The following is a 10,874-nucleotide window of genomic DNA, read 5'->3' as shown; positions in this document are numbered from 1 at the left end:
GTTGAACTTGCACAGATTCATCTGGGACACTCCATAGCTTTACATACCTGATCAGTAGTGTGGCATTACAGCTGAGGATGCCGAGCCTCAGAGCCACAGCTAACAGGAATGGTAAGGCTTAGCCACGGAGCAAATTGCACTGTGGCAGCTGCCTCCAAACAAACTGTCTGCTTCTTTGGAGGACTGAAGAAGGAGTAGAGAATGCACAGGAATGCCAGCATCTGAAAGTGGGACAAAGTTAGCTCTGGCTCATCCAGGAAAATTTAGCATGCATGGGGAACAGCTAAATTACTTTTAGGGATTATGTTATCTGCTCACAGCTTGCGGTTTTCTTTTCCAACTGAGATATCTCAGATAATCAGAGGGTTGAATTACTAATGTGACCACTGTCTCAATTGCTTGAAATTAACCTTTAGGATATACTTGGAATCCTCTGTGTCTGCTGTGAGGATTTGTGAAGCATGCAGCAGTAAGATATCCATTAATTTTATAAATTTAAGCATCACAGAGTTTACGCCAGCTTGAGAGTTCCAATTTGCATGTTTGAAAACTGGTAATATGTATCATATTCAGTGTTAATATCAGTTAACACAGTAATGGATATGTTATTTTGGTATGTTCCATTTCACAATCCCAGATAATTTGCACGCTCTGTGTTCAACCTCCAAGTGTGGTTCCTTGAGAGGGACTTGCTGTCCGGGAGAGTTTACCTCCATACCTCCTGGAATGTATTCCTGCTGCTGCTTCTCTTGTGTGGGTCCAGCAACCATGTTGTTTTCAATGAACTAGTTCAGTCAGTAAAAATCTGCTCAGAAAAGAAAAATGGATATTTTTCATCTGGAAATGGTTTAACAAGACACACAATAGGTCTCTGCTTCCAAAAGTTCACAGTTCCACCATGATTTTCCCTTACCCAGCCAAGAATTTGTGCCACTCACTAGGCTGCCTTTGGCACTTGGTGGACCTTTACCTCAGCTGCTGCAATTCACTAAAATGGCACAAAAATAGCTTATTCAAAACACTGGGTAATTTCCTACTGGTTTAGTGAGTTAAATTGGGCAAAGATGCACAAAGAGCCAGGACAGAGCTGTAGTGAGACTAGGTGTGTGGAAGCATGAGCTGCTCAGCAAGCTCAGCCACTCTGATAAATCCTACCCTGACAGAGCTGCTGGGAGCATCACTGTCGAGGACAGCCCATAGAAGTAAAAATAAACACAGCTGCAGCATATATTAAAGCAAAGTGGGGGGCTTGGTTGTGAGCAAAGCAAAGAAACATCTTCACATAAGCGGAAGACTAAGCAAGGGCACAAGAATTTTTAATCTGGCACAATAAAAACAGTGCTGTGACTCTTGAACACAGACCAGTTCAGGAAAGACAAAGGAAAAGGTGTGAAGTACTTTTATTCATAAGCAACAGATGCATGTTAATGAGGCTTCCATTCCTTTAATGAAGAACCTCTGCACTCCTATTCTTGTTCCTTTTCTGTCTCCCTTCAGTGTGTGTTGTTTGTGTGGAAAAAACACTGGATATTTACCCCAGAGACAGGATGGTACCTATCAAATTAGCAATCATTTTCTTTCTCCTTATATTAGAAAACTTCACTTCTCAGTTATTACACTATCATGTTTTTTCTTTTAATTTAGGAGAAGGCACCAGTCTTTTAACCTTTTATGCCAATTTGAAAATTCATTGCATATCTTCAGGAGGAAGAAAACATTTACATTCAGTACCTTCATTTTCTGTAGGTTGTGCCTTGGGTCTTGATGGCAAGAATGTTGTATTTATAGTCAATCTAAATTATAAGTCTACAAAATGAAAAACATATAACCATAATATGTTGCTTTCTATGACAGAGGAAAAATATTGGTCCATTTTTAAAAAACAAGGTAAAAAGTACTATGGTGATATTTTGACTGTGCTAAACAAATTATAGTAAGAGTATTAGACCGTTTAACATACTGTTACTATATAGAGGAGATAGAATCCAGGCAACACTTCTTTGCGAAGAGCAAGAATTGCGCATATATTTGTTCATAAATAAACAAGAACAAACCTCACAGCTGCTAATTCAATTCATATTCCTGGAATCAAACTGTAAACAAATGCTTGTATTTTTGTTTTGGAAGGTGGATGAAGTTCAGTAGCTTTCCATTGGTCTAAAAGAAGGAACATCTGTTGTGGCCATAAAAAACTGGATGATCAAGTTTACCACATCCCACATTAGCAACATTAGGCATTGAGGCTGAAATCCAGATCAAACTGAACTTGGTGAAAGTTTTGCTATTAAATTCTGGGTGGCCTGGATTTCAAGCCAAAATCCAAAGCTTTAAATACAATAGCGCAGTGAGTACTAAAAACAAAAGTAGGCTGTTGCTGTGTGTAGGAGCTATACACTGGCTTGCCTAAGATAACATTCCAGCCTGGTTTACAAACAGCTTTAAATTAGGAAGTACGTATCCAGACATACAATGCTACAACAGTGAATCCTATGTTTGAAAAGAAAGCATGATAAGGGCTGCTTTGGTCTGATCACAGTATCAATATCAACAGAGAGCAAAAGAATTTTAAGGAACTCAGGAAGAGAAACAGCTTAAGTCGCTGAAGCATACTACCTCTTTCAGCCGTTACTGGATCAAGGATGCCACTATACGTCTTATACATTTCTTACTAAGGGAAAAAATGCAGGATAGGTGGGTTCAGAAAAGTGAAATCTTCTCTCTTTAGACATATCATTCCCACCACTTAAGAGTTAATCACAGTGTGGTCAAAAATTCAGAGCAGACTGAGACAGAAAACATGAGCTTATTGTTCCCCCTTAAGTCTGGTTACATCATGTACAATACTCAGAATTAAATCCCAAATTCCTCACACAGCATGTTTTATTAGCTATTTGACATAGAGGTTAAAACCTCACCACTTGCCCAGGTGCTGTGAACCTGTACCAAAAAGGTAAAAGAGCTCAGCCACCCTCACTGAGAAGACAGCTGTGGCTGTTTCCTACTGCCCCCAGCTCTTTGTGCCTGCCAAAGATGCCTGCCCCAGCTCTGGTGGCAGAATGAGACACAATTGCCTCTGAGCTGTTTCAATGCAAAGTCCAAAAGCTTAATTCAAGCTGCCCCCATCCCCCTTGGCATTTTGTGCTTTAAACACTGGATTTTATCCTGAAGCAGTTTAGAGTTATCTGTGTTCTCAGTCTGCTGACTCCACTATGTGGGTGGTATCCTCTGGGAGACAGGCAATAATATTTTAAACTGACACAAGTTATTTTCAAAACAATCACTCTCATGCACCATTAGCCACAGAGGCTGGTATAAACTTTGCCAGCTTTAGACTGGTTTAACAAACAGTACTTTTCTATCTATGCAGATTTTCATTTGTGCTCTGAAAGCTGCAAGAATGCAGCAAAGACTTAGCTGTAGCTAAGCTTTTTGCTTTTTTTTTTTTTTTTTTTTTTTTTTTTTTGGTCTAGCTGGGAGATTGTTTCACCAAGGAACTCAGTTAACTCCAAGAAAAGTTCGAAAATTGCCTGACCTAAACATTGCCAGTTAGAGCAGATAGCTCTAGTGAAAAAGACAGGGCTAGATAAACTTAGGTATGTTTCTTTGGTTTGTCTCTCTGAAGACTTACATAAAACTTATCAGCTACTATGGGGCTCTTAGAAGTATGCACATCAGAATGTAAACAGAGAATTAAATTACTGATATCCAAGACTCTTAACACACAGAACTTACTAACTGCTTGCTCTCTCTTTCATACTCAAACTTTACTTTTGTAACAGCAAGAAAAGTGTCAGATATCTGCTGAGATCTTACCTCAACAGAAAACGCCTTTGAATCCCTCTCACTCCTCCAATAAAAAAAATCCTGCCTCAATTATGCTCTTTTGTATCTTACACTGTCACATTTTCATATGTATTTTGATTTGTGATGTGGTCATTATTTCACATTATACTATATGTCAATTGTTACATTTGTATAATTTCTGTAGTAGCAGCATCATTACAGTCATATTGCTATCCCAGTTTGAAAAGATTTGTGATGAGAACAGCCTGATCACATACATGTCTCTTCAAGACACTTGATGCTAAACCAGCTCCATTACTGAAAATGTGAGCCTTTTTTTTTGCTTTAAGTATTATTTTATTTGTTATATTATATTTGGTTGTAGTTTAGATGCTTAGTTCCTTTCTTCCTCTAAAACGCAGATTTTTCTTATTTAATGTCAGATAAATCCAATGGTCCATTTCATAGCATTGATGCCTTAAAGACATAGAAATACAACAACACACTTTCGAGACAATATTAGTATAGGAGGTAATATAAAGGCTGGTCTTTATTGGAGGCCTCCAAGGGGTAGATATGGAAAAATCCCCACCCTGCAAAGGGTGAATACAGTTTTATAAGTTTAGCAAATTAGCATAATTTACAAGAATCCCCAATTAGAAGCACAGGTGATAAAGTAATTCCCCCCTTTTGGTTCCACCTCTTCTGTAGCCCCCCTTTAGATAGGAACTAAACTTTGCTTATGAAAATGTGTCTCAAAGAGCTGGTTTCAACCTTGGCTCCCAGCAAGAGCCAAGATAAGATAGGGGGCCTTGGACCTCCCGGGGCTTGGAGCCTCTGGAATGTGTTTTGTCTTTCTGCTATCAGGGTAGGGAAAAGGTAGGGAAAAGTATTGGAGCTAGCTAGGAGCTATATAACTATACAACAATAGTCTACAGAGCTGCGAATATATATGAAGAAAATATAAAAGCAAAAATCATTCTAGCATCAGCATGACTTACTCAATGGGCACCAGACACAAACAGCCCAGAATGGAAGGAAAAACTGATGATGAGATGTGAGAGGCTAAGTCTCTATGGCTGCACACTCCTCTAGAAAGCCTGAGCAACAGGTACCTCACCTTTGGGCAGGAGAGGAGCACAACAATGAGCAGGGACTGCAGCTTTCCCACTGTACATGGCCAGCTGACTCATAGACCACAGCACAGAAAACAAACACACAGGAAGCAGGTAGGTGTGTAGTGGCCACAAACTGCAGCCACTGTGTCCATCGGTGTTAACTGCCCCCCCACTACCTCTAAAAGAGAGTTAAACTATCCCTGTACACACAGGACCAAGTGCTTTCCCTGCTAAATCCGGATAGAGCTGAAACAAAGTCAAAAAATTGTTACACAAATGTCCACACATTTAATTGCTGCACTCAGCTCCCAGTTTAAAAATGGTAACATTTTTCATATTTATGACAGTGCAAATGTAAGTGAAAAATGAAATCTAGACCGTGTTAAACTTTTCAAAGTAATGAAAAAAAGTATTTCCTGATGTTAAAATGACCCTTTACTCGCATATATATGCCACTACTTATTTACATTCTATGCTGCTAGAAATAGTTTAATTTAATTGATTTAAACAGAACCACAGTTAGGCCCCAGCTCTTTTATTACCTTGGAGGAAGAAAGTACTTTGCAGCTCTTAAAGTTCTTTATTTGTAATACATTGAACCTTTGAAGTATTACAGCTGTTTGTTCACAGACATTATCTATTTCTGGGTTAAACAGACAGAAGATGACCACTCAAACAATTCAATATTCAAATTTCTATTTTTAAATTTACAGTTAAATATAGATGGACATTTTCATCTCACAAAATTAATGTGAAAGCCTGTAGTTTGTTTCATATGAGTATACTATTTTTCAGATAGACAGCAAATTTATTATATATTTGCGTCTGTTAGACATCACAAATTACTATTAACTACTTTGTTATGGATTTAGTGGTACTGAGGAGCTATTAAGATAGCAAACCAGCAGCTTACTGTGTCTAACTGAAAACCTCTTTACCCTCAAAGCTTTTTTGTTATTATTTTTTTAAAATCAGAAATATGATATATTGCATAATAATAAAACCACTTGTATTAAGTGTTGACATTTTCCATGACACCTTGGGAAATTACATTAAAAAGAATAATTATTTTTGTTCTTGATTTGTACCAGTCATGCAAATACAAACACAACAAGCCTTAAGGGTGTTCATTAATAATTATTTGCTTAAGATATTAATTAAAAAAAATACTTTCAAACCATACTTTATCTAGTCACAGTGGCTGTAACTATTATAGCACACAATTATTATTTTTTTTAATTTAATTTGAAGTATCACAATTATAAGTAAACACAGAGTATGTTTGCACTCACCATGTATACTTCTGGGTTTACTGCTGACAAAAGGAGGTTTCCTTGTATAGTGAATCTGCAGGTTTGTTGTAATTGATATCAGTTTTCTGGGAAAAAAATAAGCAGAAAAGCGAAAAAGGAAACAAATATATTATTCGACAGGCCTACTCGAAATAATCACCTTTCTAATTAACAGTACTCTGAATTTTGCTAATTTTTTACAGATAACTCATGAAAGTGCAGTTGGATTTCTTCAAATCAATGTAACACATATGCAGAACTTTGCCAGGATTTCAGGGTCATTTTGAACTTGTGGAGTCATCACTGTGAAATGAAACAAGTATATTTTTGTATTTTTAAAATTCCAGGAAACTAGGGCATCCAGTATATCCAGAGACCTGTGAACAAGTACTGACAGTTGCAAACAGTGGACGTCGAACTGTACTACTGAACAAGACAGTCCAATCCATTTTGGTTTCCACTAATGGTTAAGATGATTTCGAGGTGAAGTCATACATTGCCCAAGAGAGCTCAATCTTTAGTTACCTCAGCCTATTTGTAGTTGCCTAGAGTTAAGATGGTTTTTTTTTAAAGCACATTTTAGAGACCCTGAGCTGCAGTTTGTTGGGGTACTTCATAACCTTGTTACTGTTACTAACATCCAGTCAGGGCCAGTTCCTTTAATTAAACGTTCATCTCATACACTCTCAGGCACAATGTTCACGTACCAATGTCTGTGTGCTCTGTACTGTGTTTTATGTATGCTTTATGTCACATGTATGTGAGCTCCCCTCTCCCTGCCAATGCTGCTTTACTGTATCACATACCAAGGACACTTGTTAGGACTTATGTGCAATGCCAGTGTTGCATCTGTGTGGACATGTGCCTTTCCAGAATTCTTCCTGTGGATAACTTGAATGTCATTACTTAAAATCAGGAGCACTAGTTGTTGTTTTTTTTTTAAAATCATCCTTGCAGTGTGAGGGTAATTCACAATGAACAGGCACACAGCAGAGAGCTGAGAGTGCTGTGCAAGACAACTGTGGATATGAAATACTCTTCAATTCACATGCTCACTGTTAGAGAACAAGAGAAGCAAATTTAACTGAAGCCTGAAAAGACCCACTATATACCTATCTGGGCCTGCTTGCTTTCCTAAACTTTCAACAAGGCTGCTGGAGAAGCAGAAAGCAGGTGGACATGAGCACCTCTTTGTTGAAAGCAGTACTGCCCAGCATTCACTATGAGAAAAAAATCGGGCCCTTCTTGTTGTGTTCTCTCCCCTCTCAGCCATACTCACCTCTAGTATATTACTTCAAGGCCTGAACTCAGTTGCACTATGTGATTGAATGAGTTGTTGTGATTAGTAGTCTCAGTACATACAGCAGCTAGGTAGAGCAACAGGCTATTAAAAATACATGTTAAACTGCCGGAGACCACAGGGAATCTGGAAACCTCTGTGGGTTTTAAGTGTCAACAGATGGCACAGCATGACCTACTTTGGAATAAATAAATTAAAAAACGAAGGGTAAAGTTGTTCTGTCAAGAAGTGTCTGTGCTGGTTCTGGGAAGCTGCAGAACTGCAGAGCTCAGGGACCAACAATGGGGTGTCTCGAGGCTGCCAGCTGACTTCGCAGGCCAAGCATCATTAGTATGTGTTGGCTGTTCAGTAGCCTACTCAATATGTGCTGGTAATATTAATCTGGGTTTCCTAGCAGCAGGTGCCTCTATCATAAGATTTTCTAGCCTGATTGCTTTGCAGATTGGCAGAAAGTCCAAGGTTTGAGTGACTAAAAATAGCAAAATTAAATTTCCAGCACTAGCAATGTCTTTTCTGGAGTCAGGCTAGGTATTGATTCTATGGTATCACCTTTTACTTTTAATAGATACTTAAGAAAAAATTACTTCATTCTCCAAAGAAAAGAATACAGTCCAATACTTTCAATCAGCATCACAGACATAAAAGCAATTGTCTGATTTTCCAACTCACCTCTTATATTTGCTTTAAGGTATACACCATCTATTAGTACTATTGCTAATTTCAACGGGAAAATCTCTGAATTGTGTTGTTTCTATAGCACCAAGTGTCCTCACTCTCCTCATGAGCTATTTTGTAAATTTCACCTATCTTCATTATTGTATCTGGCCTTTTCCAGAATGTCCCTTAAAAAAAGAGCATATAAACCCTTCTAAAAGTATAAAGAAAAAATAAACTGGATAACATTGTCTATTGTGAGACACAATGTACAGACAGGTCAGATGCTTTACTGAGCTCTGCTTGTGGACTAACGCGGATGTGAAAATCACAGTTCCAGCATGTATTCACTTGATTTTATGGACAGTTAATGCAAAACTGCTATTTGCTACCTGGCAAAGAGAATGAGTTATCTTAAGACTGCTGATCATCCTGTTTGTAGAACAATGTAACCAATTAATTATCCAGTATGGATAATTTAGTTTTTTCTCATGTGTTCAAATTTTTACAATTTAAATACATATAAACATTCAGTTCAGTTATGAACACATAACATGTACATGTGTGTACTTGGCTTCCTGTGTATAACATAAGGATATGCTTTCCCACCAATCTGGGACAAATCCTCCCAAGGGACACTAGACTAAATAACCATTTGCTTTTAGATGACGATTGAAAAATCTAAACACTTTACACAAGACCCATTGTGATTTTTGTAATCTGCTTATTCTTTTAATCCTTTTAAACATTTTATGCCTTTCAGCCCTTTTAACTCAACATACAGGTAACAAGGACAGATTGATTTTAAAGCTTTCCAAACCTGTTAGCATTATGGAGCTGTATTTATATCCCCTGACAGGGAGAATCCTGTATGACAGGGAAAGGTTGAAGGCATTCAGCCATCCAACCCCCTGCCAGGCTCCATTTCAGATGATCAGAATTGGCCCTGAGTAACCTGGCCTGGCCTTGCAGCTACCCCTGCTGTGAGCAGGAGGCAGGACTGGAAGACTCCTGATGTCCCTTCCAGCCTGAATTACCTTATGGCCAGGTATTGGGAACTAATGGTTGTATTGGTCTTTAATATGGTGAGCCTTAGCAAAGCAAATTTTCTGGAGTGCTAAAGGCACTTTCCAAACCTCCAAATGTGCAGATAGACCTTAAGCTATCCCCATGGTGTAGGTATTCAGCTTACATGAGAAACATCTTAGATATTCCACCTTGGAGCCACACACCCACCTTGAATGGGAAGAAGAAATTATTTCCTTGGATAAGTCACAGATTTCCTCAAAATATACATCTCACTTCCTACAATAGCTGTGACATCTCTTTCTGCTCCTTCACTTAATACAAACCAAGAGCCATGGCCACTGGAGTTCCCAGGGAGGCACACTGGCACTGTAACCAAGTCATGCTGTGCACAGACCTTCCCATCAAGCAGGCACAAATCCTTGCTGCCCTCCCATGCCAGCAGATCTGATGTCACCTTGGCTGGGGAGGGTTAGAGACCATGAAGAGATCTCAAATCAGTGGCCTGCAGCACACAACATGTTTCTTCCTGCCTCAAAAGGATGCACAAACAGCCCTTTGTGTGAGTGCAACATTGAGGTGATGGTGGAGGAAAAACACACCCTTCTACAAGGCAGGTCTCACCCTTGTCCATGGGGTGACGACCATCTATCACGTTTGCCTTCTTAGTGCTCTCTACGGGACGCATATTATATAGGGGGAATGAAAATGATGAAGGTGTATATAGAGTTTGTGGAGCAATTATTAGTAACTTCATGGTTAGTGTGCAAACATGGACCTTTGATAAGGCCCTGAGCAGGAACACAGGTTCAGTACCTGCTCAGTTTTGTTCTGAATTGTCACATCACTAACAGAAAAAAATAAGCATGTGTGTAACTGTCTGTAGAGTCAGGCCTTAGACCCATGGTGACATTTTCTGTGACTGATTGCATATAGTGTGCATGTTTATACTTGCTTTCTCTCAGAAATAGCTCTCCCAGCACTTTGAATGTCCTCTCCTTAGTAATGCAGAAGTCCTGCTGTCTGGACAGGAGATCCACGCTTAGTTGAAAGGCCAGAGAATGAGAACCATCTGGACATATGGTAGATGTCCCAGGATGAGGGGCACTTTATCCCATTATTATGAAGGACTAAATCATTAATGAAGCTTTTTTTAGCTTCCTGGCCACGATATCCCTAAATTTTCATCTGTTACATATCTCATTTGCTTTTATCTCCTCCAGATTCTGTGCTTAGACAGGAATACTGTTTGCATACAGAATATAGAAAACTTCTTATGAAATCACTTTGAACAAAGCCCTAGATTCACAAAAATCTGTCAGCACCATTTTCTTTTGAGGAGATGGTAGGGATAATGCTGTCTTTGAAATGTTTTCTTGTATTTACTCTGCTGATTGTCATTCAACACACAGCAATATTCTTTATTCTTCACATTACTAATTTGGTAGCACAAATTCAGAGTTGTCAGAAATCTGAATGCAAAGAAACTATTCTTAAATATGAAAAACAGTGTTGTGAGGTATCTAGATATAAAACCAAGCAATATATATGAACACTGTTTACAGAATTGACAAATCAAGGTGCATTAGTAAGATGTAATTTCTGCAATACAACATACTTTAGTTTTCCTGAAGAAGTGCTGTAATAATACTGTGTTGGGTGTGCCTGTCAGAGTATAGGTGACGCTTTCACATCTGAGAT

General features: G+C 38.7%; 1 long non-coding RNA gene across 1 annotated transcript; it reads right to left on the bottom strand.

The window, feature by feature from the left end:
- Nucleotides 1-621: 621 nt before the first annotated feature.
- On the bottom strand, nucleotides 622-6,599 carry LOC121673294. Its single transcript, XR_006019174.1, has 2 exons — nucleotides 6,194-6,599; nucleotides 622-805 (listed from the first exon to the last, which is right to left on the bottom strand). It is a non-coding gene; the product is annotated as an uncharacterized LOC121673294 (long non-coding RNA).
- Between the last annotated feature and the right edge of the window lie 4,275 nt (nucleotides 6,600-10,874).

Source organism: Corvus kubaryi, unplaced genomic scaffold (genome assembly GCF_017639235.1).
Source record: "Corvus kubaryi isolate FWS band 111438036 unplaced genomic scaffold, C.kubaryi_AGA036_p1.0 65329, whole genome shotgun sequence".
NCBI lineage: Eukaryota > Metazoa > Chordata > Aves > Passeriformes > Corvidae > Corvus > Corvus kubaryi.
Note: the sequence above shows the minus strand (reverse complement) of the source record. Positions and strands in the feature narration are given on the sequence as shown.